This window comes from Arachis hypogaea, chromosome 9, assembly GCF_003086295.3.
Source record: "Arachis hypogaea cultivar Tifrunner chromosome 9, arahy.Tifrunner.gnm2.J5K5, whole genome shotgun sequence".
In the NCBI taxonomy this organism is placed as follows: Eukaryota; Viridiplantae; Streptophyta; class Magnoliopsida; order Fabales; family Fabaceae; genus Arachis; species Arachis hypogaea.
In genome coordinates this window covers 55,057,614-55,064,492 of record NC_092044.1, presented here as the reverse complement: position 1 = coordinate 55,064,492, position 6,879 = coordinate 55,057,614, and the positions used below count along the sequence as shown (strand labels likewise).

The 6,879-nt window shown below is 36.7% G+C and overlaps 1 non-coding gene across 1 annotated transcript; it reads right to left on the bottom strand.

The window, feature by feature from the left end:
• Positions 1-4,611: 4,611 nt before the first annotated feature.
• LOC112714022 (small nucleolar RNA R71) lies at positions 4,612-4,715 on the bottom strand. The gene has a single exon (XR_003158979.1). It is a non-coding gene; the product is annotated as a small nucleolar RNA R71 (small nucleolar RNA).
• Between the last annotated feature and the right edge of the window lie 2,164 nt (positions 4,716-6,879).

Sequence of the window (6,879 nt, the reverse complement as noted above, 5' to 3'; positions counted from 1 at the left end):
GCGGCTAGATTCTTATAGCTATTATACTTTGATATATATATATATATATATATATATATGTATGTATGTGTGTGTGTGTGTGTGTGTGTGTGTGTGTGTGTGTATGTCTTGATATCTATAAGTATATCTTGTGCCTTAAGTTTGTAGCTTCGTGAGAACGATTTGAGCTTTTGAAACTCTATTTTGAGCTTATTTCTTCATCGGGCTTCTAGAACTATTAATATTTTCTATGTATATTACGTATATGCCTTAGAATTATCGTGACCTTTGATTAACCTTTGCTTTACCGCTAGAGGAAAGACTTCGGGTAATTAGGGTGTTACATTTAGTGGTATCAGAGCGGTTCCTTCTCGTGAGACTGAGGGATCGACCAATTGTGCTGCATTGCATACTCTGTGGCTTTTTCTTTCATGCTATTCAGGTTACTGTTTGATATTGCATAGCATGCTTGTTTGTGAGTGCCATTTTGGGATAATTAAACCACTAGAATCGATATATTGAGACTGATCACCTTTATATCGATTGCTTGGTGTGGATAGAACCCTGAATGGCGACTCGTGGACGAGGTCAAACACGTCCTCGAAGAGAGAGTGAGGGTAAGCCGTCAACGAACAATCACACTGAATTCATGGCGGCAATGACTAACTTAGTTAATACAATTCAAGCGACCACAGCTATGAATATTCATGCTATGCAGCGGACAAGGCAATCATCCGAAAACGAAAATGAAGAGAGTGCTGGGGACAGCTTAGATGGTGTTTCAAGAACTCTAGCTATTTTCCTGAAAGTTGACCCGCCGATTTTCAATGGATCAACAAACCCTACTGATGAGCGGATAATTTATATGCTTTTTGGCATTATTTTTAGGTAGTTTTTAGTATGATCTAGTTAATTTTTAGGGATGTTTTCATTAGTTTTTATGCTAAATTCACATTTCTAGACTTTACTATGAGTTTGTGTGTTTTTTTGTGATTTCAGATATTTTCTGGCTGAAATTGAGGGACCTGAGCAAAACTCTGATAAGAGACTGACAAATGACTGCTGATGCTGTTGGAATCTGAACTCCCTGCACTCGAAATGGATTTTTTGGAGCTACATAACTCCAAATGGCGCGCTCTCAACGGCGTTGGAAAGTAGACATTCAGAGCTTTCCAGAAATATATAATAGTCCATACTTTATTTGAGATTTGACGACGTAAACTGGCGCTCAACGCCAGTTCCATGCTGCATTCTGGAGTCAAACGCCAGAAACACATCACGAACCAGAGTTGAACGCCCAAAACACGTTACAACTTGGCGTTCAACTCCAAGAGAAGCCTCAGCTCGTGGATAGATCAAGCTCAGCCCAAGCACACACCAAGTGGGCCGCGGAAGTGAATTTATACATTAATTACTTACCTCTGTAAACCCTAGTAGCTAGTTTAGTATAAATAGAACTTTTTACTAGTATATTAGATATCCTGGATCCTGGATTGTATTTTTGATCCTGTGATCACGTTTTGGGGGCTGGCCATTCGGCCATGCCTGAACCTTCATCACTTATGTATTTTCAACGGTGGAGCTTCTACACACCATAGATCAAGGGTGTGGAGCTCTGCTGTACCTCGAGTTTCAATGCAATTACTACTATTTTCTATTTAATTTGACTTATTCCTATTCTAAGATATTCGTTGCACTTCAACTTGATGAATGTGATGATCCGTGACACTCATCATCATTCTCACCTATGAATGTGCGTGACTAACAACCACTTCCGTTCTACCTTAGACCGGGCGCATATCTCTTGGATTCCTTAATCAGAATCTTCATGGTATAAGCTAGAATTGATGGCGGCATTCATGGGAATCCGGAAAGTCTAACCTTGTCTGTGGTATTCTGAGTTGGATTCCGGAATTGAATGACTTTGACGAGCTTCAAACTCACGACTGCTGGGCGTGATGACAAACGCAAAAGAATAAAGGGATTCTATTCCAACATGATCGAGAACCGACAGATGATTAGCCGTGCTGTGACAGAGCATTTGGACCATTTTCACGAAGAGGATGGGATGTAGCCATTGACAACAGTGATGCCCTACATGCAGCTTGCCATAGAAAGGAGTGATAAAAAAACTGGAAGGAAGAAGTAGAAAAGCAAAGATTTAGAGAGAACACAGCACCTCCATACAGCTATCTGAAATTCCCACCATTGAATTACATGAGTAACTTTATCTTTATTTTCTATTTATTTTATTATCATAATTTAAACCAATAATCTCTTAATCCATTTAAATTCACCTGATTGGGATTTACAAGATGACCATAGCTTGCTTCATACCAACAATCTCTGTGGGATCGACCTTTATTCACGTAAGGTATTACTTGGATGACCCAGTACACTTGCTGGTTAGTTGTGCGGAGTTGTGACAAAGTGTGATTTGTGTTTGAGAGCACCAAGTCTTTAGAGCCATGTTTGATGATCACAATTTCGTCCACCAAGTTTTTGGCGCCGTTGCTGGGGATTGTTTGAATTACAATTACGTGCAACTACAGCGCCAAGTTTTTCTGATCCGGCAACAACACCAAGTTTTTGGCGCCGTTGCCGGGGATTGTTCGAGTATGGACAACTGACGGTTCATCTTGTTGCTCAGATTAGATAATTTTCTTTTTATTTTTCCTTTCAAAAAAGTTTTCAAAAATCTCTCAAAAATTTTTTTTCTTTATTTTCGTTTTTTCAAAAATATAATTTTCGAAAAAAATATAATAAAAATACAAAAAATCATAAAATCATAAAAACCAAAAATATTTTGTGTTTCTTGTTTGAGTCTTGAGTCAATTTTTAAGTTTGGTGTCAATTGCATGCTTTAAAAAATTTTCTTGCATGTTTCGAAAATTCATGCATTCATGGTGTTCTTCATGATCTTCAAGTTGTTCTTGACAAGTCTTCTTGTTTGATCTTGATGTTTTCTTGTTTTGTGTTGTATGTTGTTTTTCATATGCATTTTTGCATTCATAGTATCCATGCATTAAAGAGTTCTAAGTTTGGTGTCTTGCATGTTTTCTTTCCATAAAATTTTTTTCAAAAATATGTTCTTGATGTTCATCATGATCTTCAAAGTGTTCTTGGTGTTCATCTTAACATTCATAGTGTTCTTGCATGCATAATTGGTTTTGATCCAAAATTTTCATGTTTTGGGTCATAATTGTGTTTTTCTCTCTCATCATTAAAAATTTAAAAATAAAAAATATATTTTCCTTATTTCTCTCCAAATTTTCGAAAATTTGAGTTGACTTGGTAAAAAACTTTTTAAAATTAGTTGTTTCTTACAAGTCAAGTCAAATTTTCAATTTTTAAAAAAATCTTATCTTTTTAAAACTTTTTCAAAAATTAAATCTTTTTCATTTTTCTTATTAATTTTCGAAAATTCTTTAAAATGTTTTTCAAAAAATTTTTTTTCTTATTTTTATCTTAATTTTCGAAATTATGCTAACAATTAATATGATTGATTCAAAAATTTGAAGTTTGTTATTTTCTTGTTAAGAAAGGTTCAATCTTTAAATTCTAGAACCATATCTTTTAGTTTCTTGTTAGTTAAGTAATTAATTTTAAATCTTTTTCAATCCTATCTTTTTATCATGTCTTCTTATCTTATCTTTTTATCATATCATTTTCAAAATTTTATCTTTTTCAAAAATTTGATTTCAAAATATCTTATCTAACTTCTTATCTTTTTATCTTTTCAAATTTGATTTTAATATCTTTTTCAACTAACTATTTGAATTTTTGTTTGTTTCTTATCTTTTTCAAAACCACCTAACTACTTTTCCCTCTTTAATTTTCGAAAATATCTCATCTCTTTTTCAAAAATTCTTTTTAATTGTTTTAAATTTTAATTTTAATTATATCTTATCTTTAATTTTTGAAAATCATTAACTACTTCTTCAAAATTATTTTCGAATTCTCCCTCTCTTCTCTTCTTCTATTTATTTATTTATTTACTAACACTTCTCTTCACCTCTCTTCATCTCCAATCACTGCCTCTATCCTCACCCTTGTGATTGGATTCTCCACTCTTATTCCTTTCTTCTTCTACTAATAATAAGGATCCTCTTTGTCCAGATATAGAGGATTCCTCTTCCTTTTTCTTTTTCTCTTCTCTTTCATATGAGTAGGAATAAGGAAAAAGGCATCTTTATTGAAGCTGATCCAGAACCTGAAAGGACTCTTAAAAGGAAACTAAGAGAAGCTAACAACAATAATGCAAGGAGGATGCTTGGTGATTTCACTCAAACAACGTCCAAGTTTGATGGAAGAAGCATCTCAATTCCTGCCATTGGAGCAAACAATTTTGAGCTGAAACCTCAATTAGTTGCTTTGATGCAACAGAACTGCAAGTTCCATGGACTTCCATCTGAAGATCCTTATCTGTTTTTAACTGAGTTCTTGTAGATTTGTGAGACTGTTAAGACAAATGGAGTAGATCCTGAAGTCTACAAGCTCATGCTTTTCCCTTTTGCTGTAAGAGACAGGGCTAGAACATGGTTGGACTCACAACCTAAAGATAGCCTGGACTCCTAGGATAAGCTGGTCACGGCCTTCTTGGATAAATTCTTTCCTCCTCAAAAGTTGAGCAAGCTTAGAGTGGATGTTCAGACCTTCAAGCAAAAAGATGGTGAATCCTTCTATGAAGCTTGGGAAAGATACAAGTAGATGACCAAAAAGTGTCCTTCTGACATGTTTTCAGAATGGACCATATTAGATATATTTTATTATGGTCTATCTGAGTTTTCCAAAATGTCATTGGACCATTCTGCAGGTGGATCCATTCACTTAAAGAAAATGCCTTTCAGAAGCTCAAGAACTTATTGACATGATTGCAAATAACTAATTCATGTACACTTCTGAGAGGAATTCTGTGAATAATGGGACGCCTCAGAGGAAGGGAGTTCTTGAAATTGATGCTCTGAATGCCATATTGGCTCAGAACAAAGTGTTGACTCAGTAAGTCAACATGATTTCTCAAAGTCTGAATGGATGGAAAAATACATCCAACAGTACTAAAGAGGCAGCTTCTGAAGAAGCTTATGATCCTGAGAACCCTGCAATAGCAGAGGTAAATTACATGGGTGAACCTTATGGAAACACCTATAATTCATCATGGAGAAATCATCTAAATTTCTCATGGAAGGATCAACAAAAGCCTCAACAAGGCTTTAATAATGGTGGAAGAAACAGGCTAAGCAATAACAAGCCTTTTCCATTATCTTCTCAGCAACAGATAGAGAATTCTGAGCAAAGCCCCTCTAATTTAGCAAATTTAGTCTCTGATCTGTCTAAGGCTACTTTAAGCTTCATGAGTGAAACAAGGTCCTCCATTAGAAATTTGGAGGCACAAGTAGGCTAGCTGAGTAAAAAAGTCACTGAAACTCCTCCCAGTATTCTCCCAAGCAATACAGAAGAAAATCCAAAAGGAGAGTGCAAGGCCATTGATGTAATCAATATGGCCGAATGCACAAGGGAGGAGAAGGACAAAAATCCTAGTGAGGAAGATCTCCTGGGACGTCTCTCAAACAAGAAGGAGTTTCTTATTGAGGACCTAAAGGAATCTGAGGCTCATATAGAGACCATAGAGATTCCACTAAATCTCCTTCTGCCATTCATGAGCTCTGAAGACTATTATTCCTCAGAAGAGGATGAAGATGTGACTGGAGAGCAAGTTGCTCAATATCTAGGAGCCATCATGAAGCTGAATGCCAAGTTGTTTGGTAATGAGACTTGGGAAGGTGAACCTCCCTTTCTCATTAGTGAACTAGATACATGGGTTCAGAAAACTTTACCTCAAAAGATACAAGATCCTGGTAAATTCTTAATACCCTGTACCATAGGCACAAATGACCTTTAACAAGGCTTTGTGTGATCTAGGGTCAGGCATAAACCTTATGCCACTCTCTGTAATGGAGAAACTAGGGATCATTGAGGTACAGCCTGCCTTATTCTTATTTACATCCCTGCTGATTTCATAATCTTAGACACTAGGAAGGAAGAAGATGAATGCATCATCCTTGGAAGATATTTTCTAGCCACAGCAGAAGCTGTGATAGATGTTAACAGAGGAGAATTAGTCTTTCAATTGAATGGGGACTACCTTGTGTTTAAGGCACACGGCTATCCTTCTATAACAAGGGAGAGTAAGCATGCAGAGCTTCTCTCAGTACAGAGTCAAACAGAGCCCGCACAGTCAAACTCTAAGTTTGGTGTTGGGAAGCCACAACCAAACTCTAAATTTTGTGTTGAATCCCCACAACCAAACTCTATGTTTGGTGTTGGGACAATACAACATTGACCTGATCACCTGTGTGGCTCCATGAGAGCCCACTGTCAAGCTATTGACATTAAAGAAGCGCTTGTTGGGAGGCAACCCAATTTTTATTTATCTAATTTTATTTTTATTTAATTGTTATTTTGTGTTTTAGTAGGTTCATGATCATGTGGAGTCACGAAAAAAATATTAAAATTAAAAACAGAATAAAAAATAGCAGAAGAAAAATCACACCCTAGAGGAAGGACTTACTGGCGTTTAAACGCCAGTAAGGAGCATCTGGCTGGCGTTCAACGCCAGAACAGAGCATGGATCTGGCACTGAACGCCAGAAACAAGCAACATCCCGGTGTTCAAACACCAGGAATGCACCCTGAGGAGAGCTGGCACTGAACGCTAGAAACAAGCATGGAACTGGCGTTCAACACCAGAAACATGCTGCACATGGGCGTTGAACACCCAGAACATGCATCACTTCGGCGTTTAAACGCCAGAATTGCATAGAAAGGCATTTTACATGCCTAATTGGTGTAGGAATGTAAATCCTTGACACCTCAGGATCTGTGGACCCCACAGGATCAT